At 45.6% G+C, this 23,907-nt stretch overlaps 1 protein-coding gene and 1 long non-coding RNA gene across 3 annotated transcripts in view; one reads left to right on the top strand and one right to left on the bottom strand.

Annotated features, from left to right (window-relative positions):
• The window catches only part of LOC142775790 (uncharacterized), a 62,239-nt gene that overhangs the window by 22,819 nt on the left and 15,513 nt on the right, over positions 1-23,907 (bottom strand). The window lies entirely within an intron of this gene.
• The window catches only part of LOC119176544 (uncharacterized), a 37,270-nt gene continuing 33,113 nt past the window's right edge, over positions 19,751-23,907 (top strand). The window contains exon 1 of the mRNA XM_075877846.1: positions 19,751-19,897. The gene's annotated coding sequence lies outside the window, so the exon portion shown is untranslated. The remainder of the gene's footprint in view (positions 19,898-23,907) is intronic.

The following is a 23,907-nucleotide window of genomic DNA, read 5'->3' as shown; positions in this document are numbered from 1 at the left end:
AAAAGAACCATTTCCGCACGCGATGATAGGTGCGTTAAAAACCTAGGTTTCCTGCCGTCGGAGCGTCATGCAGATGTTGAAGAATGGTGGCACGCAGGTGTCGGCGGATAACCAACAAAACGTCCGCGCCATCAGGCTTCATGTTGCGGTGGTACAGAATTTCGTTGCGGAGGACATATTGATGGAGCGAAGGGTCGGAATGTCCTGAAGATACTCGCTCAATGACCGTCTTGAGGGTTGCGTCTCGGCGCTGCTCCGTGCCGATGTCACTCAAATCAGATATGGCGAGCACACAAGAATCGCTCTCATGGACGGCGAGGCTAGCAGGATCCACCTGATAACGCGAGAGACAATCGGCATCTTGGTGTAACCTGCCAGACTTATAAATTACGTGGAAGTTATACTCCTGGAGACGTAGAGCCTAGCGACCTAGGCGACCAATTGGGTCCTTGAGCGACGACAACCAACACAGAGCGTGGTGGTCCGTAATAAGTGAAAACTCCCCGCCATACAAGTAGGGGCGAAACTTCGCTACAGCCCAGACCAACGCAAGACACTCGCGCTCCGTTATCAAATAGTTTCGCTCAAATGTGGAGAGAAGGCGGCTGGCATACGCAATAACACGCGTTTGGCCCCTCTGCGTGTTGAGCGAGGACGGTGCCGATGCCGTGAGCACTGGCGTCTGTGCGAACTTCAGTCGTCGCGGGCGGGTCGAAGTGAGCCAATATTGGTGGTGAAGTGAGCAGCTGGATCAGCGTGGAAAATGCAGCTGCTTGGTCTTGGCCCCACGAGAAGGGCGCATTCTTTTTCAGAAGATCAGTGAGTGGTCGTGCAATTGTAGTGAAATTGCGTATAAAACGTCGAAAGTACGAGCATAAGCCCACAAAACAATGAACATCTTTGGTAGAAGAAGGAAGAGGAAAGTTCTTGACAGCGCTAATCTTGTCAGGGTCCGGTTGGACACCAGCAGCACTTACACGATAAACAAAGACCATGATTTCTCGTCGGCCGAAATTGCACTTTTTCGAGTTCAGCTGGAGTCCCGCTCGACGAAAAACGGCTGAAATGGTGGACAGGCGAGTTAGGTGGCTTTCAAATGTTGGAGAAAAAACAATCACATCGTCGAGGTAGCAAAGGCAGATGGACCATTTATAACCACGGAGGAGAGAGTCCATCATGCGTTCGAACGTTGCCGGGGCGTTTCACAGCCCAAAAGGCATAACCTTGAACTGATAAAGGCCGTCCGCTGTGACAAAGGCAGTTTTTCCGCGGTCTAAGTTGTCGACAAAAATTTGCCAATAGCCTGAACTTAGATCTATAGATGAAAAGTATCACGCGCCATGAAGTCAGTCAAGGGCGTCGTCGATTCGGGGCAGCGGATATACGTCTTTCCAGGTTATCTTGTTCAAGGCACGGTAGTCAACGCAAAATCTCCAACTGCCATCTTTCTTTTTGATTAAAACAACAGGTGACGCCCATGGACTTGAAGAGGCCTCTATGACTCCTTTAGAGAGCATCTTCTCGACTTCTCGTTGTATGACCTGGCGTTCGGACTGGGAAACACGATATGGTCGCTGTCTAACAGGACTAGCATCGCCGGTATGTATTTGATGACGCACGACGGACGTTTGACCTAAAGGGCGGTCATCGATGTCGAAAATATCTCGGTAGGTGGTCAGAACGTGGTGGAGTTGTGCAGCCTGACAGGGCAGAAGATGAGGGGCAATCATCATCGTGACTTCATCGGTAGGTGCGTTTGCCCGGCTGGCTGCAATAGGGGACGAGCAGTCTTCAGGGTCTAATGCCACGATGTTACATGCATCAATTGCGGAAACATGGCCTAACGAAATGCCTTGCGGGAGAACTTGGGTTGAACTACTAAAGTTGAGAAGCGGAAGCTGAACGTAGTTGTCCACGATAGTCACGATGGTATGCGGCACAGCAACACTTCGCGCCAAGAGCACATCCACTAATGGAGACACTATGTAGTCACCATCAGGAAGAGCTGGTGCACATGATATCATTAAGGCCGCAAATGTGGTGGCTTGCGGTGACAGCCGAACATAATCAACAGTTCAGAATCAGTTGGAGAACGCCGGTTGCACAGTCGATGAGAGCGGCATGAGTGGACAAGAAATCCAATCCAAGAATCAGGTCATTGGGGCACTGCTCAATAACTGCAAAGAGAACAGATGTGGGGTGATCGGCAATTGTGATGCGTCCTGTGCACATTCCTATGATGGCAAGACTTCTTCCGTCGGCGACACGAATAATGCCAGAAGCAGCCGGTGTGAGAACTTTCTTCAGGCGGCGACGAAGTCGGGCACTCATCACAGAAATATGCGCCCCGGTGTCAATAAGTGCAGAAACAGTCAGGCCGTCAACGTCTACGTCGATCAAATGTCGTCGTGTCGGCAGTACAAAAAGAGGATTTAAGGTTGGTATCGAGGATGCAGCTTCACCTTTAAGAGCTGCACTGCTTAGTTTCCCAGATGAGAATTGAGCGGGGAGGTCAGGCGTCGTCGTAGAGGAGAAGGGGACGACGGGCGACGTGCAGGCGGCGAACGAGATTGATGACGTCGAGGCGACGGTGATCGGCTGTGCTGCGTATTAGGGGCATCGAAAGGTGGAAGGCGGCGGTAGCTGTCGGGGATCGGCGCAGGAGGCTGGAAAAGGCGGAAGCTGTCGGCGCTAATATAATATCCCATCTGTTCATTTTTGCTTGCTTGTCTTTATAATCGGGCATCATTTTGTCATATAAAACGGGGACGAAGACCAATGGTTGCGGCAATACCGTGCGACGTGCCCTATGCGACGGCAGTTATACCCGTGACACACGGGCAAAAGTAAAGTACTTTGAAGTAAACCCCTTTTGTCGCCTAAGGGGACCATTTGCAGAAAGGAGTGGCGCTGATGACACACGGCACCGGTCTACTGCTTTAGGCGGTGCCTCAGAAGAACGCTGCAGAAAAAATGGCGCTGTTTGTGGAAGCAGCAAGATTGGAAATATTGAAAAGAGTCTGCGCATGTACATCACATTCAGCGACGACGGAGCATAAAACCGGTTTTTTTTTTATTGTCTGATGGCTTATAATGCGCATACCTGTAATTTTCTTTCGCTTTTTTGCAAGTTCGTCTGGCAACTATGAACAGTTGGTGTTTTGCTGTTTTTGTTTTTTGTCGTGCTTTTTACATGGCTGCGTCCAGCTGGGTCAGTGACGGCGTGCCGCGTTTCATCATGGTCCTGCGATGTCTCAGCGCAGAGACAGAGATAAAGCAACAGTTGAGGTGGGCCTGACTCTTGTCGCCCTCGGCTCCATCGAAGATGAGCTAAACGCTGCGAAGGCAAGAGTGATGAGCCTCAAACAAAGACTTGTCATGAACAGCTTCATTTTTACTGCTTCCGCACTGTCCCCCCGAGCCATCAACCGCGAAAGGTGGGCCTATGTGTGCAACGAACGCTGGTTTGAAGACACATTGCCGTTATTAGGCGACGGCCATTTTAAGCAGTGCTTTCGAGTGAGCCCAGCCACCTTCCGTTTCATTGCGGACAGCCTACGCCCTTCGCTAGAGAGGGTCAAAACTAATAATAATGGACGCGCGGTTTTTTCTTCACCGACTGAGCCGACTCCGTTGTTACAAGATACTACGTCGCCGACACAGCAACTGCCGCTGCCAACCCTAACATGATCGCGCTAGTGACGTAATGCAGGCGTTTGAGAGTATGGACAGACTATAGGCCTTCACTTTTCAACAAATCGCACTGCTGCTGAAAATGAAAACATTTTCTAAGCGCAAAAAAATACTGACAGGGCACCGCAAAGTTGCGACACGTTTTCTTCTATTGATAAATTATGCACACTGTATGCGAGAGTACTCCCTTCCTGCCAGAAAAGTAGATGCGGGATCTGCTTTTTCGAAAAGGATCTTTGACGGAAAGGAGTTATTCCTTTGTCGTGTGTCACTGTGCCCGAACGCCTTTCCGAAAGATGTCCCCTTGTCTAAAGGACTTCAGGGTGCCCGTGTGTCAGGGGCATTAAAGCAGATCGGCCGATCATCCGCCGTTCGCCATTCGGCCGGAATGCGAGAGCGTGGAAAAGACCGTTCCTGAGGCGGTGAGCTGGGGCGAGGCGGTGACCTTGAACGGAAGCCAAATGGTCGAGACTGAGCAACAGCGCAGACATCGAAGCCCAAATTGCTGAGTTCTTCCCGCACAGTCGACTGTACCGAGCAAATCTGAGGTACTTGCGAATCGACGTGGCCGTTGCTGGGAGGAGTAGGTGTAATTGCTTCGATTTCCCGCCGGACGACTCGCGTAATTTCAGACGCCGGTGAAGACTGCCGATGAGAGATCAGTCCATCTTCGCAGGAGGACGTCTCAGCGGTGTTCGGCAGTCGAGCGAAAGATCTTGAAATACGCCTGCTTTTGGCCTGTTCAAAACGCCGGCATTCCTGAATAATTTCCTCGACGGTCGCGCGGTTCCGGCACATTAGCAGGTTGAACGCATCGTTCGCTATCATCTTGAGGACGAGGCCAACTTTATCCGACTCCGACATGTCGTTGTCGACTTTACGACATAGAGCCAGCACGTCCTGTATATATGAAATATACGGCTCTGTGGACATCTGAGCACGTATAGACAACTCCTTTTTTGCAGCCGCCTTTCGACCGATGGGTTTCCCAAAGAAATCGCGAAGGTTCTCCTTGAACGTGTCCCAACTGCCGATCTCCTCCTCATGGTTCTCGTACCAGACTTTGGCCGTGCCTTTCAGATAAAACAGCACGTTGGCCAGCATGAGAGTTGGGTCATACCGGTTGAGCGCACTGGTACGTTCGTAGTCGGCTATCCAGTCGTCAACATCAACTTCGTCTGTACCGCAGAACGTTCGCAGAAATTCTGCCATAGCATCTGGGTAGATGCTGTTGCACTCCAAGTACCACTTCAGGCGTCCCAAAGCCATCCTCTCCATAACTTTGCTTACACAACTTGCCAATGTTATCGAGCTCCAACGGTGACTTGCCTGGCTTCAGAAGTGGAACTAGGCGACTTGTCTTCCAGCTTGTCGGGAGCGCCCCATCTTGCCAGGATTTGTTGTACAACTCCAGGAGCAGGATTCTCGCGCGTTCACCCAGATGACACAGGGCCCTATAAGAAATGCCATCGGGTCCTAGTGCCGACATGCGTCTATACAAAGCTAGTGCTGCTCTGAGTTCAACGATGGAAAAAGGCATATCCATGCAGGAATGCAGTGTTTGTGGACAGCTGGCCGAGGGGAATAGGCTATTGGCCACTGCGAGTGGCCCATATAATCTGGCACAGAAGTCTTCTGACACGTCAACGTCACGTCTCTGTTCAGAAAGTGCAAGAGCATTGGGTTTTGTGCGGAGACCTTGTACAGTCATCCACAATTGTGATAAAGGTTTTCGTTGGTCAAGGGACTCAAAAAAAAAAAAAGAAGTCCAACGTTCTGACTCGAGTTTACCTATCCGGCGCTGAATCTTCTTCTGTATACGTCGAGCGATCCGTAAGTCTTCCACTGCCTCCATGCGTAGGTATCTTCGTTCAGCACGCCGTCTGATTGTTCGAAGTCCTTCTAACTCGATGATGTCAAATTCCGTTACTTTGGGAGAGCATGTGAGAGTACACGTAGTGTCATGTATTGTGCTTTTGATTATCTCCTCTATGTCAAAGGATCTGTTTGCTTGACGTTGCTCTTCCATGCGAGAATGAAATTTCCACCAGTCCACTCTTTGAACGCTACGACGTATCTTAGCATGGGACAATCCTTCAGTTTTGACGTAAGTGGGAATGTGGTCACTTCCATGCGTTTCTAATGCTTGGAAACCACTCAGAATGCCTGTTGAGGCCTCGTGAAACAAAGGCCAGGTCAAGGCAGCTGCTATACTTTGAACCACGCAGAAACGTTGGACTACCGTCATTGAGCAAAAAGATTTTGTTATCGGGGGCGAAGGACACCAACTTTCTCCCTTTAACATTGGTCTTCAAACTTCCCCAGATTGTATGATGAGCGTTGAAGTCGCCGATTATAATGCATGGGTGAGGAGTTGCTGACAGAATACCTTGTAGTCTTGTAGTCTTGACAAAGATTATAACTTTTGACGTATTGGGTACCTTGCAAGCATACTTGTATAAGTAGCCTCAACACAGTTTACAATGAATTCTTGAAATGCCGCTCTCGACTTTGCTATGTTTGGGTTACGCTTTCCGCTCATTCCTGGTATTTTAAATGCGAAGCATTTATTTGCGTTCTGCAAGCGCTTTTGGCGTCTATCTATCTATCTATCTATCTATCTATCTATCTATCTATCTATCTATCTATCTATCTATCTATCTATCTATCTATCTATCTATCTATCTATCTATCTATCTATCTATCTATCTATCTATCTATCTATCTATCTATCTATCTATCTATCTATCTATCTATCTATCTATCTATCTATCTATCTATCTATCTATCTATCTATCATTTTATCTATCTATCTATCTATCTATCTATCTATCTATCTATCTATCTATCTATCTATCTATCTATCTATCTAGCCACCTACGTCAGGGTGCTCTCGTTATCACCCCGTTATATTGAGGTAAACCAAAATTAGTATGGAAGGATAAGATGCTTTGACGAATACCACTTGTTGGTCATTGCATGAATGATGTCACAATCTCGTCGCGTACGTCCTCAAACATTTTTCGCCAGACAGTGGCACATGCCCACGGGCGGGTATGTCCCGCATGTGGTTGACACAGGCGATTGACTGACACACGTATAATGTCGCATTGAGAAAAATCGCTTCCCCATGTGCCACAGTGTCACAAGCCAGCACATGTAACCAGCGACATCAAGCCACTATAACATGGGTCTGGTACAATTTTACAAATAATGCTCGTTAAGTGAACATATCGAATATAATCCTTTTTGGTGTTAAAAGCTTTATGTGGAACACAAATTTAAGCGAAACGACTCTTACTGTGAGTATCTGTAACAAAAACACATTGATTAAAGTTGGTGATTGTGTAGTAGCGGCAGATGTAACGTGAGTTACTTTTTCGGTAATGGATGATGATCAAAACTTTATTACTCCCAAAAGAGGGGACCGGCCGAGCGGTCAGTTACGCTGCTTAAAGGAGGTCAGCAGGGATCTCTTGGGACACCGCGGCTTCCAATTCGCGTGAAATTACCCGGTGTTACTGTGCCGAGTCAGTGATATGTAGAAGGGACTCCCATGTACCTTCTGTGTGAGAAGCGTCAGCGTACTGTGGGCACGTCCATGCCATGTGTATGAGGGTGGCCGATTGTGAGCAGTATTTACAGTTTCCTGTCATGAGGTGTGGGTATACCTTGCTATAAATCCAGGGGTTGCGAAAGACACCTGTCTGAAGCTTGCGCCACAGGACGGCATCACGTCGAGAAAGGTCTTTATGAGCTAGAGGATAGCGGAGACGGCCTAGTCTGTAGTGCTGTGGAATGTCTGTGTAAGTGACCAAAGGAGTTAATTCTTCGCAGGCCTAGGAGGGCAAAGAATGAGAAGTGTAAGGCGTAAGGAACTCCACCCGGCAGTTGAGATCTCGGGGGAGAGTGTGTGCCTGCGCATTTCTACTAAGGGATTCATGAGCTAGAACACTTAGAGGGTAGTAAAGTAGCGAATTGGGCAAGTTGGAACATACTCATCATGATCGCTGCACAAAAAGGACAAAAAAACACAAGAAAGTGCACGACACAGGCGCTGTTTAACAACTGAAAGTTTAATGGAAGAAACGTGTTATATATATGCAAACATGAAGGAATAAAAAAAAACATTGACAACCCCCACCAAACACGTAATCAAGTATGGTGTAGATACGCGATCTCAGCATTCAGATCTCATGCGATCTCAGACTGAAGGTTGGCTCATGCACCTGTCTCCTACTTTTATGATTTCATACGTTTCCGCAATTTCACGCGGGCGCTGGTCTCTATGCCTCATCAACACAGTGGTTTTGTTAAACCCAGCTGCGCAGCCGCACTGCCGGCAATGGAGGGCAAGATGCGCGGAAGGAGTACCTTTCAGAGAGCTAGCATGCTCTCTTAGACGGACGGGCAACGTCCCGCCTGCCCTATGTACATGCATCCGAAAGACAAAGAAGTGGAGTACACCACTCCACTCACACAGTAAGCGAAACGCTTATAGAGCAACATTCAGCGCTGACAGTGGCCTGCCCCTTCTGCACTCTTTTGTCAACTTCCGTGCACACGCTTCCTAGCTTCTTGCCAGCACACGAAAGACAACGTTTATGTCATAGTGACTAGCCACCTTCTTCAAACGGTGCGACGTGGCATGCAGGTATGGAATAACGACGAACTTTTCGCCCATCCGGGGCTACACCCGCAGCGTCAAGGCCCTTTTTATTGTGATAGCAATTGTATAGACACTCTCGGCTGGACTTTACTGCCGGCGTCGGCGTCAACGTCAGCGTTGACGTCGCCCTCACTCAAAGTATATATATATATATATATATATATATATATATATATATATTGTGAGCGCTGACTATATCTGTATGACCGAGCCATTGTAGTGATCATCATCGTATGTCACGCGGGCTGGCTCTCTGGCTCGTGCGTCTGGATTAAAGAAGGATAACCTGGTTGCTGCCGTACCGTACCGGACGTGGTCTCATAATATATATATATATATATATATATATATATATATATATATATATAAGGGATTATAGGAAGTATCACGCAGGCTCTGATAGTATAGAAAAAGGAGTAATTCACACACAACGAACGTTTCAGCACAGTTTAGTCCGACGTTTCGACCGTGGGACCGGCCTTCGTCTGGGAATACAGGGCATAAAAATCGCGCGCTTATATATGTCAATATTCGAGACCCCCCAAAAAACACACATGCTCTTGTGTAACGAACAAGGCTCATCTGTATCAGCACAAAAACGGTTTTCAGTGATCAAAAATATATATCTATACAGCACTGTGTGATGTCACCATTTGTAAGTCATTGGCAGCTGATACGGTTTTGCGGGATACACGTGTGCATCGCGACATTACGGATGTCAAAGCTCTTTTCTTACAATAATGGTTCGCGTGTAAAATATACGCGTTGCCGATGATAAATAATTCTATTATATATATATAAGAATCGCTGTTTCTGTATACATTATCAGCACAGCGCACTCTCTGATAAAGAAGCAGACTAGCGTACGCTTGTTATATTGTTGACCAATAAGCTTACGTGGAAGGAAGACACGTCAATGTGCCTGCATCTTCATTGATACCATCTGCTACAGTATTGAACTTGAATATCAGGTATGATTCCCGGAGTTCGCGATCATGGTTTGAGCGGAAACCAGATTCAAGAATGGTCGCTTTCATTTGATCGAAAGAGTGGCCCGGCATGCGAACGTGTCGTGATAGCGGTAGATGAGGGAATATATTTACATGGGATTTGTGGTTATTAAAGCGTATTCTGAATGGAGTTTCAGTATGACCAATATATTGTTTCAAACAGGCACTACATTCCAACATGTATACGGCATTATAAGTGTCGCAGTCGAAGCTACCACGAATCTTTAATTTAAAGTCCGAAGACGTGCTCGCGGCGTTTTGCGTGGTTTGCATGTGCACACACACTTTGCACCGTGGTTTGTTACAAGGTGCACAGCCACTCTCTTTACGGGTACCAATTTTAGATGACGTTAACATGTCGTGAAGGTTTTTTGACCGTCGGTAAACAACACGAGGCGGAACAGAAAAAATTTTTTTGAGATTATCACTTTCGGTTAAGATGTTGTGGTGCCGTTTCAATATAGCAGATACCTTAGGAGCTGATGATGAAAATGTCAGAACAAGGTTAGTTTGAGCAGAGCTATCGTTCCCGTCCTTTCCTTTCAGAATCTCAGTGCGGTTGAGTTGGTCAGCTCGAGTTATGGCATCGTCTATTAGTTTTTCCGGGTATTTTCTTTTTACTAGAGAACTTTTGAGCCTATTACAATTTTCAATGAAATCTGTACGGTCAGAGCACAACCGTTTAAAGCGGTGAGCCTGGCTATAGGGAATTCCTGTTTTGCAATGCCGGGGGTGGCCACTCTGAAAATGCAGGAGTTGATGTCGGTCAGTAGGCTTGCGGAACAGCTTCGTAGCAAGTTGTCCTTCGGAAATGGTGACTGTGACATCGAGAAAATTTACAGAAGTGCGCGAAAATTGGTGCGAGAACTTAATAGACGGATGGAAATTATTAAACTTTTGAATGAAACCAAGCAGACTTGCTTCATCATGTGTCCAGACAAGAAAAATATCGTCAATGAAGCGCCTATAGTAGAGAGGTTGAAGCATGTTTTTACCTAAAAATTCGCATTCCAGAATGCCCATAAAAATGTTGGCGTAGTTAGGGCCTACTTTCGTACCCATTGAGGTGCCGTTGGCTTGTACATAGTGAATGTTGTTAAACTCAAAATTGTTTAATTCAAGGATAAGTTTCAAAAGAGTACCAAGCGCTTCTTTATCAATAGTTTTATCTAAAGGGGAATTTTCATAGGCCTTTATTACTGCAGAAATACCATCTTTATGCGGTATGTTGGTGTATAGTGATGCTACGTCCAGCGTTACTAACATTGAACCAGATGGAACATGAAGATCTACAATTTCTTGAAGGAAATGGTTGGTGTCTTTGATGAATGACGGAAATGTGGCTGGAATCTTGTTTATGAGGGAGTCAACGTAACGAGATAAATTTTCGGTAACGGTGCCGATTCCGGAAATGATGGGGCGGCCGGGATTATTCTGCTTGTGAATTTTAGGAAGCATATAAAATCTTCCCGCTACGGGACTGAGTGGTACCAAAGAGCGGACTGTCTTTTCATCTAATTTACCATGTTCTAGTAAAGACGTAAGTGCGTCCTTAAGCTTAGATTTAAATTCGCTGGTAGGATCGGAGGGCAAAGCTTTGTAAAAAGTGGCATCTGAAAGTTGCCTCTCGGCCTCGCTTATATAATCAACCGCGTTGAGAATTACAATGGCCCCCCCTTTATCGGCTGGTTTGATGACGATGTCATGGTTTGTCGACAACTGTTCGAGAGCAACCTTCTCTTTTTTGGACAAATTGTGGCGGTAAGGCGCAGTTTTCTTATAGGCAGCGAAAATGTCGCGTTGTACAGCGTTTATGTAAATGTCAAGACATCTGTCGCGATGTGGTGGGGGTGTCCATTGTTTATATGTCGGTAGTGCAGGTCTGGTTTCATTCGGGCTTCGGCGGTCATGATAGTATTCTCTCAGACGCAAATTACGGGAAAAGTTGTGTAGATCCTTCAGAAGTTGAAACTCGTTGAAGCCACCTGAAGCGGGGCAAAAGTTGAGGCCCTTTGACAGAGCACCCATTTGTTCGTTGGAAAGAACTATGTTTGAAAGGTTTACAACGCTGCTATCTATTTGAGAAGACTGGTCTTTCGAATCATTCGAACGTGTTGCGGCGCGTTTGGTCACCTCAAATTCGCGTTCGTGCGTACATAAACCATCACGTAGAAACTTCTTCTGTTTAGTTGTGTTTAACTTGTTCCTCTTACGTTCTTCATAGGCAATTAAACATTCAGACTCATGCACTGCTAGCTTCTTTAACAGGCGAGCTTCTGTATGCTGAAGGTCTTGCGTGCAAGATTTATAATGGTCAATAATTATGGGTATGAGATCTAAGGACGCTTTACTTAACACTTCTTGCCATTTGGTTTTGTTAGAGGCCGAAAGTTCAGAAGTAGCTGGTTTAAATCTTATCTGTAAACCTTTCGGGACCACCGAAGCATTCAAGTAGCTCGTAAGTGAGGATACGTGTAGCTCGGAACGAACTCTTTTCTCAATAATTTTCCTAGCTTCTAAAAACTCTCGCGAAGGAAGACTTGAAACATTGCCTTTAAGCGTAGGCGCCTGCCGTCAGTCGGTGGCACTCCCTCGACCGGCGTTCCGGCGGGTAGGGTAGCGATGACCCGTGGTGGCGGGAGCCTCAGTTCGGTTTTGCCGAGTTGTGTCTTGGCTTGAAGAACCGGAGTTGTGTGTAGCACCCGCAGGGGACGTTTGTTGGCGCCTCCTGGGGGACGTCGGCGTAGATCGTTCTGGGGGTTCGCAAGGTGGGCAGTCACGCCATGATGATGTAGTTCCTAGGAAACGTTTGCAGCAGAGTTCGCGAATGTGGCTGGCGATGATGGCAACACCTTCGAAGCTTAGATGAAGACCATCAGCTGCCAACACACGTGTCAGGGGCAGCCAGTGGAGACCATGATCGACGAAAAAAACTTTCTTGGAGCGCCTACAGTAGTTGTGCAGCAGTCGGTTGAAGTACGTGGCTTCCATATTGCACCGGTAAACAAATGAAAGGTTGCCGTTGCCATTACGGCGGTTAGGGCAGCGTGGAAGAACGAGTGTTGCGTAAATCCTTGAAATGTGAGGCTTGGCGTTCATAACGTGCTCCAGCAGGGATCGGTATCTTCCGAATGCTACAGCAGCACTTGTTGAAGCGATGTCGTTGGTACCAATGTGGAGAACGAGGGCGGTTGCGGATTCTGGCACAAAGTGAAGTAAAGACCGCACGTCGGAGATATGCGCACCCACTTGAGAGATGAAAGCGGGAGTCCCTCTTGAACATGGGTCGAAATGCTGGTGGACGTACTTGGTCTGAGAATCACCAATGACGACTGTAGAAATTTCTTCTTGGGGATACTTTAAAATGATGTGCTTTGACGTTGTCGTGACAAGAGCCATTGCGGGTAAGTAGAAGGGATTATAGGAAGTATCACGCAGGCTCTGATAGTATAGAAAAAGGAGTAATTCACACACAACGAACGTTTCAGCACAGTTTAGTCCGACGTTTCGACCGTGGGACCGGCCTTCGTCTGGGAATACAGGGCATAAAAATCGCGCGCTTATATATGTCAATATTCGAGACCCCCCAAAAAACACACATGCTCTTGTGTAACGAACAAGGCTCATCTGTATCAGCACAAAAACGGTTTTCAGTGATCAAAAATATATATCTATACAGCACTGTGTGATGTCACCATTTGTAAGTCATTGGCAGCTGATACGGTTTTGCGGGATACACGTGTGCATCGCGACATTACGGATGTCAAAGCTCTTTTCTTACAATAATGGTTCGCGTGTAAAATATACGCGTTGCCGATGATAAATAATTCTATTATATATATATAAGAATCGCTGTTTCTGTATACATTATCAGCACAGCGCACTCTCTGATAAAGAAGCAGACTAGCGTACGCTTGTTATATTGTTGACCAATAAGCTTACGTGGAAGGAAGACACGTCAATGTGCCTGCATCTTCATTGATACCATCTGCTACAGTATTGAACTTGAATATCAGGTATGATTCCCGGAGTTCGCGATCATGGTTTGAGCGGAAACCAGATTCAAGAATGGTCGCTTTCATTTGATCGAAAGAGTGGCCCGGCATGCGAACGTGTCGTGATAGCGGTAGATGAGGGAATATATTTACATGGGATTTGTGGTTATTAAAGCGTATTCTGAATGGAGTTTCAGTATGACCAATATATTGTTTCAAACAGGCACTACATTCCAACATGTATACGGCATTATAAGTGTCGCAGTCGAAGCTACCACGAATCTTTAATTTAAAGTCCGAAGACGTGCTCGCGGCGTTTTGCGTGGTTTGCATGTGCACACACACTTTGCACCGTGGTTTGTTACAAGGTGCACAGCCACTCTCTTTACGGGTACCAATTTTAGATGACGTTAACATGTCGTGAAGGTTTTTTGACCGTCGGTAAACAACACGAGGCGGAACAGAAAAAATTTTTTTGAGATTATCACTTTCGGTTAAGATGTTGTGGTGCCGTTTCAATATAGCAGATACCTTAGGAGCTGATGATGAAAATGTCAGAACAAGGTTAGTTTGAGCAGAGCTATCGTTCCCGTCCTTTCCTTTCAGAATCTCAGTGCGGTTGAGTTGGTCAGCTCGAGTTATGGCATCGTCTATTAGTTTTTCCGGGTATTTTCTTTTTACTAGAGAACTTTTGACACTTATAATGCCGTATACATGTTGGAATGTAGTGCCTGTTTGAAACAATATATTGGTCATACTGAAACTCCATTCAGAATACGCTTTAATAACCACAAATCCCATGTAAATATATTCCCTCATCTACCGCTATCACGACACGTTCGCATGCCGGGCCACTCTTTCGATCAAATGAAAGCGACCATTCTTGAATCTGGTTTCCGCTCAAACCATGATCGCGAACTCCGGGAATCATACCTGATATTCAAGTTCAATACTGTAGCAGATGGTATCAATGAAGATGCAGGCACATTGACGTGTCTTCCTTCCACGTAAGCTTATTGGTCAACAATATAACAAGCGTACGCTAGTCTGCTTCTTTATCAGAGAGTGCGCTGTGCTGATAATGTATACAGAAACAGCGATTCTTATATATATATAATAGAATTATTTATCATCGGCAACGCGTATATTTTACACGCGAACCATTATTGTAAGAAAAGAGCTTTGACATCCGTAATGTCGCGATGCACACGTGTATCCCGCAAAACCGTATCAGCTGCCAATGACTTACAAATGGTGACATCACACAGTGCTGTATAGATATATATTTTTGATCACTGAAAACCGTTTTTGTGCTGATACAGATGAGCCTTGTTCGTTACACAAGAGCATGTGTGTTTTTTGGGGGGTCTCGAATATTGACATATATAAGCGCGCGATTTTTATGCCCTGTATTCCCAGACGAAGGCCGGTCCCACGGTCGAAACGTCGGACTAAACTGTGCTGAAACGTTCGTTGTGTGTGAATTACTCCTTTTTCTATATATATATATATATATATATATATATATATATATACATATATATATATATATATATATATATATATATATATATATATAAGGAAAACAAGCGTGGGCTCGTTTTTCGTGTTTTACACAATATTATTGAGATCTAACAGACAATAATGTCATAGGGGAAGTTATTAGGCCATTTGTAATGTAAATGAAAAGAAAGAAAGAAAAGTGGGTGAAATGATAACTTGCCGTGGGCAGGATCCGAACCTGCGACCTTCGAATAACGCGTTCGATGCTCTACCACTTGAGCTACCACGACAGCTATCCCCCCAGCCACTTTATTGGGTATCTATGACAATTTAAACGCGGGAGTGTAAGTCAGCGCCACTAGTAGCCATGGCGGCGAGTGTGGCACACTCTTTATGAGCCTGTTTGGTGTCATGTAGCTCGTGAACTTATTACTAAGTGGCAGCTGACCAATAGTCTCACGTATACAACATAAAGGCACCAAGCCTGCCAGTACGAGACCGTCGTTAATGAATAAGGGAAACAAGCGTATACTTAAGGGCTCGTTTTTCGTGTTTTACACATTATTGAGATCTAACAGACAAGGAAGGTATAGGGGAAGTTATTAGGGCCAATTGTAATGTAAATGAAAAGAAAGAAAAGTGGGTGAAAAGATAACTTGCCGTGGGCAGGATCCGAACCTGCGACCTTCGAATAACGCGTTCGATGCTGTATCACTTGAGCTACCACGACAGCTATCCCCCCAGCCACTTTATTGGGTATATATATATATATATATATATATATATATATATATAATCTACACTAATTCTATGGAGGCGGAAATGTTGTAGGCCCGTGTGCTCAGATTTGGGTGCACGTTAAAGAACCCCAGGTAGTCTAAATTTCCAGAGCCCTCCACTACGACGTCTCTCATAGTCATATGGTGGTTTTGGGACGTTAAACCCCACAAATCAATCAAATCAATCAATTACACTAATTCCCCCCACGTGGGAAGCGGCCAGCCTGGCCGCTGCGGGCGCAGCAGTCAAGGTGACGAGGAACGTCGTGTGAAAAGCTTCATGCGGGAAATGTGTACAATTCTGATTATGCGGTAACGGTGGTCAGTTGGCACGACAAGAGGCGTCACACGATAGTTGACAGGTGAAATCTGCTCTAAAACTACATATGGGCCGACGAATAGAGGCTGGAACTTGTCGCACAGACCAGGTGTGCGAATTGGTGTCAATAGCAGCACATCGTCACCCGTTGGGAATTATACCACACCATGAGAGGTGTCGTAGACGGCCTTCCTTGCTTGTTGCGTAGCTTCCGTGCTTATACGAGCGCGCTGGCGGCACTAGGCAAGGCGAGAAATATTTTCTTCGCAAGAAGACGGTGATGGAGGGCTATTGCGGGTGAAGAAGGAAACATCGATAAAGAAAGTAGGTGAACGTCCGTAAACGAGATAAAACGGTGAGTAGCCGGTTGTGCGCTGAACAGTGGTGTTGTAGGCGAAAGTGAGGAACGGTAGAAGTTTATCCCAGTTTCTGTGATCCGGTTGAATGTATACGGCGATCATGTCGGCAAGGGTTCGATGAAATCTCTCGGTCAGACCGTTTGTTAGAGGATGGTAGCTAGACGCCGTCTTTTGTATGGACCAAACCACGGCGAGGCACTCCTGCTCCGTGATGGTATAGTTCTTTCCGGTAGAAGTAAACACTCGACTAGCGCATGCGACGACTCTTTCCCGTCCAGAGTTATCGCGTTGGAGGAGAACAGCACCTATACCGCAACCACTGGCGTCCGTATGCAGGAGTGTCGGGGCGGTGTCATCAAAATAACAGAGTAGAGGCTCTGATGTCAGAGCTTCCTTCAATAGGTCAAACGCTGAGAGACATTCCTCGGACCACACAAAGTGTGCATTAGAAACAAGTAGTTTGTGAGGTGGTGCGGCTATTGGAGCGAAATTTCGTATGAAGCGACGAAAATAGGACGCGAGGCCAAGAAAACTTCGCAAATCCTTAAGTCTTGTGGGACGTGGAAATCGAAGGACGGCAGCAACTTTTTTGGGGTCTAGGCGAATACCGTCCTTTTTCACGACATGACCGAGAACCTTGATGGATTTGGTGGTGAAACGGCATTTCTTGGTGTTGAGCTGCAGACCCGCACCGGCGAGGCATGTTACGACGTCATCGAAGCGTCTCAAGTGCTAAGAAAACGTTGATGAAAAGATGATAATGTCATCAAGGTAGCGGAGACACGTCTTCCATTTAAGACCACGCAGGACGGTGTCGATCATGCGTTCAAACGTCGCGGGCGCATCGAAGAGCCCGAAAGGCATGACGTTAAATTCGAATAGGCCATCGGGGGTCGCAAATGCCGTTTTTTCTTTGTCGTCATCGTGCATGGGAATTTGCCAATATCCCGAACGCAAATCAAGGCTTGAAAAGTATTCGGTGCCTTGCAGTCAATCAAGGGCGTCGTCGATGCGCAGCATGGGGTATACGTCCTTGCGTGTGATGTTAAGTGCCCAGTAATCGACACAAAAGCGCACGGAGCCATCTTTTTTTCGTACCAAAACAACAGGGGATGACCAAAGGATAGTTGATGGACGAATTATTTCTCGTTGGAGCATGTCTGCGACGTTTTCCTTGATTTTTCGCTCAGCGAGAGACACGCGGTACGGGCGGCGATGAACAATAGATGTTCCCTGCGTCTGAATGCGATGCGCTGCAGTGGTAGTTCGGCCCAACGTCGACGAGTGTCGAAAGAATCGGAGTGTTTCGTTAATAACCCAAGCAACTGCTGCGCCTGCATAGCTGTTAAGTCATCACTGATAAGGGCTGTGAAGGGAGAGGATGAACCAGGCTTACTCACAGAACGGTCGTTGGTATAGGCAGCTGGTTTAAGTGGCGTGACGCTGACAGGCTCAGCATCCACAACACAGGCTACTGCAGTGTCCTATGGCACTGCAGTAGCCTGTGTTGTGGATGCACCACACTCTAATCTAGCCGGAAAGGGCTAGATTAGAGTGTGGTGAATAGCTAGATCAGACACATCTGGCTGGCATTAATAAAATAGAGGAGGTGCTGGCTTAAACATTCTAGACCTGATATAAGTATGCGTATCTACAGCATACTTGATTACGTGCTTGGTGATGGGTGTCAAGGTTTTTTATGGCTTCATGTTTGCATATAATGACACGATTCTTCCATTAAACTTTCAGTTGTTAAGACAGCGCTTGTGTCGTGCACTTTCTTGTGTTTTTTATTTGTCCTTTTTTGTGCACTGATCGGGATCAAAGGGTAGAGGCGGACTACTCCAAATAGTTCCTCCCCACCACCCTCTGTTGTATTGGCCCGTCACTTTTACCAGGGACATTAAAGTTGTTCATTCATTCATTCATTCATTCATTCGTTTATTCATTCGTAGCAGTATTCCTAATAATAGCCCAATGTACGTAACAGCGACAAAGCCTGAATTTTGAGGGGGGGGGGGTTCTACCGATATTGGATGAATGTTCGTGAATGCATTTGTATGCACGCGTGCACAAGCAACATTCAACATAATCGTGAGCTGGGGTTGAGTGTACTGTCCCTTCCCACACCTTTCAGTGTTACACAGATCAACATACTACCGGAACATACTACTTCAGACTTCGGACAGCTTCTGATGCTGTCTTTTTAAGGGCAATACAAACAAAAATTCGCTACAAATATTTAATATATCCAGTTATACGCTTACAGATTAACAAATTTGAAATCAATAATCAAACAAGTACATAAATTACATTAGTAGGTAAGCGGTCCTCATCGCAGGTTCAGAATAAAATCAAGTGACGATGTCTTACGCACTGGTCGACAGCATTACCAGACCGGCGAGAAAACGGTGGCGGGTGCGAGTTTGCCAAAAACAATTACCACAGAGTTTCAAGTCTCAATAGCATCACTCCAGGCGAAGCTCTTGACGACGCTAACCGAAGTGATGGTGTCGCCACCGTCACCCATGCCGGAGACTTGGGAGCAGATGCATTAGGACTCACAGCAGGTGCGCTGGGTCTTGTCCATCGTCGGTGGCATCGACGAGCTTGAAATCCTAGATAGTCTGGAGTGTAGCGCTCGATAATGGTGTAGAAAGCTTGCAACAAAGGTTAGTGATGTCGGCTGGATTGTAGCCGGTTGTTCCAACCTTGCGGCAACAGATTCGGGTGGGAGCGCGGCCGGCAGTCCGAGTTCTGCCCGGAACAACGAAGACTTGAGCGAGACTGAAGACGGAGCCTGTATCACAGCGGTGTTCGTACCACGGTAGCAAGATATCCCGGTATGACTGGGAGGACCAGCGGATCAACGGGGCTCCAGAGGCACGATCAACTGTGGCAACTTCGAACATCGTTGGAATGATGCTGATTACACGTAAGCGCTGCATCACGTCCCGTGCAGAAAAGAATGGAAGCCGACAAAGTATGGCCAGGACTCGTGAGCGAATGTCTTCGTCTTTCGCATTCCTCAGTCGCAATCCGTATGGCGTATTGAAGTTTGAAATTACGCTTATTTTTATATCTTCATACTGGTACTTACTTTTTATGTTTTATTATCTCAATCATTTGGTATTTATCTTTATTAATTATTTATTATTTACAAGAGCTGTCTGGCAACTCCAAGCACCGTTGTATTGTCACGTCTTCGTGTTCACAGACAGCTTTCCTTTTTTCCCGTATCTCAGTCGTCCCTGGGTTTGTTCATACGCTATGAGACACGTGCATACGCGAACAATGGAAAAGAAACCATAAATAGAGAAGGTTCGGAGGGGAAAAGAGCACAATAACTGAAAGTGTGCTGTGGCTGGAATAGGCGAGGTCTAAAGCACATCTTGTTGCTCGTCTGTCGAGGCTCTCTGCCTACAGAGTTGGTCGAAAATGGGAAAAAGTGACGTGACAATGGTATGCGGTCGGCGCGAGTCAGTCGGTTTAGTTGACGTCGACAGAACGGGCAATACCACCGGCAAAAGGTCCGCCACTGCTAGCGGTTCTGGCTGCCCTCCTGGAAAGGTACTGTAATTTTCCACCAAAATTTAGCACATTTCTTTGATCGCTGCCTGCCTCAACTATAGGTGAACAGCCGGCAGAGGCCTATGCATGGCATGCTTCAGTGTTCGAGATCCCGAGGAAGAAATTATTGAACGCTTATATATATATATATATATATATATATATATATATATATATATATATATATATATATATATATATATATATATATATATATATATATATATATATATATATATATATATATATATATATATATATATATATATATATATATATATATTCAACGTGGACGAAAAGGGGCCGATCGACCACCCGAATTTGCGATTGAGTGCGACGACAGACAAACTAATTGATTTATGTTGGGTTGGAATAAAAACTGTTTGATAGAACGTTTGTTGTTCTGTCTAGCCAGAGTGCTGACTGTTGACGATTAATAGGGAGTTTTCGAATGAGGGCCCCAACCGTTTTGGGGGTCCCAAGGAATAGCGTCGAGGCCACTGCGCATGTGGGAGGCCCAAACAGGGTTTGGGTTTTGTGTTAAGGACGCTATATTTCTCGAACTTAGCCGGAGCCCTAAAGTGTGCCCCAGAAACTTTGCGTCAGACAAACGTGACGATACCCACTGAAGTGACGGCTCTCGGTCAGAATAGGTCGAGTGTCCAAAGTGCCGCAGATCCCATTCGAAAATTCGTTGCTCCTGCTTGACTCAAAGTATACATACAGAAATGATCCCAAACCTTTGGGACCCCTTTTACTTTTTGTATTGAGGCATGGAGCTTTATGGGAATATTGGCACTGGTTTATGATGATCGAGCGCGAATTCACAAAGCTGGTTGTAAAAACATATTCTTACCATTGGCATGACCGCCTTCGCCAATAATGTGCCTAGCAACTCGATTGGCTGGAACACTTCGGAAAAGCGGATGGTTTCGCTAATTATACAGGTGCAGAGCATCGGGATTCCGTTTAGAATCACGATTGATTGAAATATTTTCGTACGAACATTTTTTCGCGAAAGTTTTTTTGCAGCGAAGCTGAGGCAGTCTACCCTGTGCCGTCGATGTCGTCGTCGTCAATACTAGTTGTAGTAGATGTAGTAGTACAATAGAAGAGGCGGAAATGGTAGTAGCGGTAGTAGTAGTAGTAGTAGTAGCAATACTAGTAAAACATTAGAAGAGGCAGTAGTACTAGTAATAGTAGAAGTAGTAGTAGAATTAGTAGCAATACTATTAAAACATTAGAAGAGGTAGTAGTACGAGTAGTAGTAGTAGTAGTAGTAGTAGTAGTAGTAGTAGACTCATGAAACGGCTGTTTCTCTCTCTCTCTCTCTGTTGCGTGAATATGTATGGCTCGGGTCACGCTTATGAAAAAAAAATCTGTGTAAATTCGACAACTGCTGGTTATCATCATATTACGCACTGTCAACTGTTCCTCTGCATGCTTTCATCGAACACGCATGCACTTTCGCAGCAACCCTTTCAGATATTTGAGCCCAGTGTGGCAGCCCAAGTTGTTGCAGTTAAGGTCACTAATCCCAGTCCTTGCGCCGTAAGTTTCCTGTACAGGTATATTGTCAAAGCCCTTACAAGAAGGGATTGGATTTCACTCAAACTGTTCAGACTGACAAAAACAATTTAAACACCAGCGCTGCGGTTTGTCACTTCTTGATTCTTCTCTTGTGGCCGCGTAGTCGTGCGCTGTGTTAAAATATGTTGAAGGTTTTATTGTATAAGCCTCACATGACGTAAGTATTCAATAGAAGGAAATCAGCATCAGGAGTCAGCCACTAAATGAATAAAGAATTGTGCTGCCCTTGACGACTGATTCATTAATGTATAAATGTTCTATATTGCGCTTATCTAAATCTACAGATTATTTCTGCCCATATACCGTCTAGGGCCTTTTTTTTACGCCTCATTTCGATTCGCACTGTTTTCGTCCTTCGTCATCGGTAAGCTTGCCTGCAAGTGCATCTCTGCAGCGCGACGAATTCATGGTCAAAATGAAAATGCGTATCGTTACAAAACGTGCTACTTGTACGGGCGGGCCTTGTGTGGCGCTGCTAAAGTGGAAATTGATACGATATACATCAGCCCACATCACCGATTTCCTTTGCGCGCGAGAATGGAGTCTTTTCTAAACACCGCTTAATTAACACCACTATTATGAGCAATATAATCAGCTATGATTTTGCGAACTGTTCTAGCTCTTAAGCCACTTTTCCGAGTACGCGAAAAGGAGATGAAGCAGAAACAGCACAAAAGCTCAGTACATACGAAAGCAACACATATACAATGACGCTGTTGTGTATACCTTCTTCATGAGCCCCGTCTATTTTCGCTGCATTTCCACACATGTAATAAATTATGCCATCAGCCCAAACGCCTTTGAAAAGGTTAATAGCTATGTGTAACACCCCGCATCCTTCCACCTTTATTTTTTTCTTATTGTGGTGCGAAAAAAAGCAATACCCGCGATTTACCATTTGTTATGCAGTTTTAGAACATCAATTATTAAAAACAATTCCTCTTGCGTTGATGTGCATTACAGATTATTTAGAGATGTTCCCTGAATATATATCTGCTCTGCACACACAAAGAGGTATGTAATCGGCAGAAATTTCTAGAGTTCACTTTTCACGTGGCATACCGCCGGCGGACAAAATTTCCAGTAATTTAGGGAAGCAGCAAAGGCGTATTGAGTTGCCGACAAAGGTCGAACAACTGGAATCACAGCTTATATATGCTTAATTCATGACAGTGTGTTGGCCACTATACCGGATTATTTCTGCAGTATCAATTTTTTACCTGTGTATGTTCGCACGATGAACCGAGATACTCTTCACTGGGCTGCTTATGTCAAACGTTACTGCATGTCCGAGCGTTGGGTTTTCACATACGCCACAGCCACGTAAGCTTTAATCTTTCTTTCTTTCTTTCTTTCTTTCTTTCTTTCTTTCTTTCTTTCTTTCTTTCTTTCTTTCTTTCTTTCTTTCTTTCTTTCTTTCTTTCTTTCTTTCTTTCTTTCTTTCTTTCGCAACGATACCATCCTTTACCACTTTCTTGTGATGAGGCAATAAGCTATATCTCATCGTTTTATATTAGAATTTTATAGATTTGTAATATGGCTGCTCAGCACGACGTTGACGGTTCGTTTCCCATCCATGTTGACTGCTTTCTAAAGTGGGCGATATTCTAGAACATCCTAAGCGTCCTTTAGGTGCATGTTAAATAGTGGCACACAACCAAGAATAATCTGGAGCTCTTCCCCATACGTCATAAAGTAGTTAAGCTTGCTCTAAGCTTGTATTTTTTTGAGCCACTAAACTCTATTGTTTAACCAATAGTGCAAGAGCTTGAAGTATACACAACAGAACAAACAGTATGCTTAGCGTCTTTCCAATGTGGGCAGCGCATGTTATACAGCCTTAGTTGAACCATTTTGGGTAAGTGGCTCATGTGCTCGCCCGCTAGAATATAGAATAGCGACCTACCACGTCACCTTATAGGTCTGTCGCTATGATATTGCCCCATTTCGACATTCCTAGTGCACCTTTATTGTATTGTTCGAGGTGCAATACCACGACAGCAGCTTCGTATGGCACTGTGTGCCGCTATGACTATGCAGTATCTTGTGCAGTTCTGGCGGGCCAGCTTTCTAGCTTGTCTTCGGAAGCATCACTTACAGCACCGAAGGTGCAAGTTGCAGCCGAGAGACAAACGCACAAGTCCCATACATCTTGGTTGAACAGCGTACACGAGACGACGACGAAGTAAAAGAACACAGACAGGCGCTGACTCGTAACTAAAATTTATCTGAGCGGGGATTCGGTGTCTTCTGCGGTTAGCGTCCCCGGAGGAGTTAAGTCCTCGGACAGAAAAAACTGATTGCGTGAGAGCTGAGATACGCGTGCCTCCAGCTATGGATGCTGTCCAAGGCAGCGCCGCACTGAGTTGCGCAGCATTGGCACGCGTTAATGAGAGATCCCACGCTAACGGATGCATTTC

This window comes from Rhipicephalus microplus, chromosome X (assembly GCF_043290135.1).
Source record: "Rhipicephalus microplus isolate Deutch F79 chromosome X, USDA_Rmic, whole genome shotgun sequence".
NCBI classification, from domain to species: Eukaryota; Metazoa; Arthropoda; class Arachnida; order Ixodida; family Ixodidae; genus Rhipicephalus; species Rhipicephalus microplus.
Note: the sequence above shows the minus strand (reverse complement) of the source record. Positions and strands in the feature narration are given on the sequence as shown.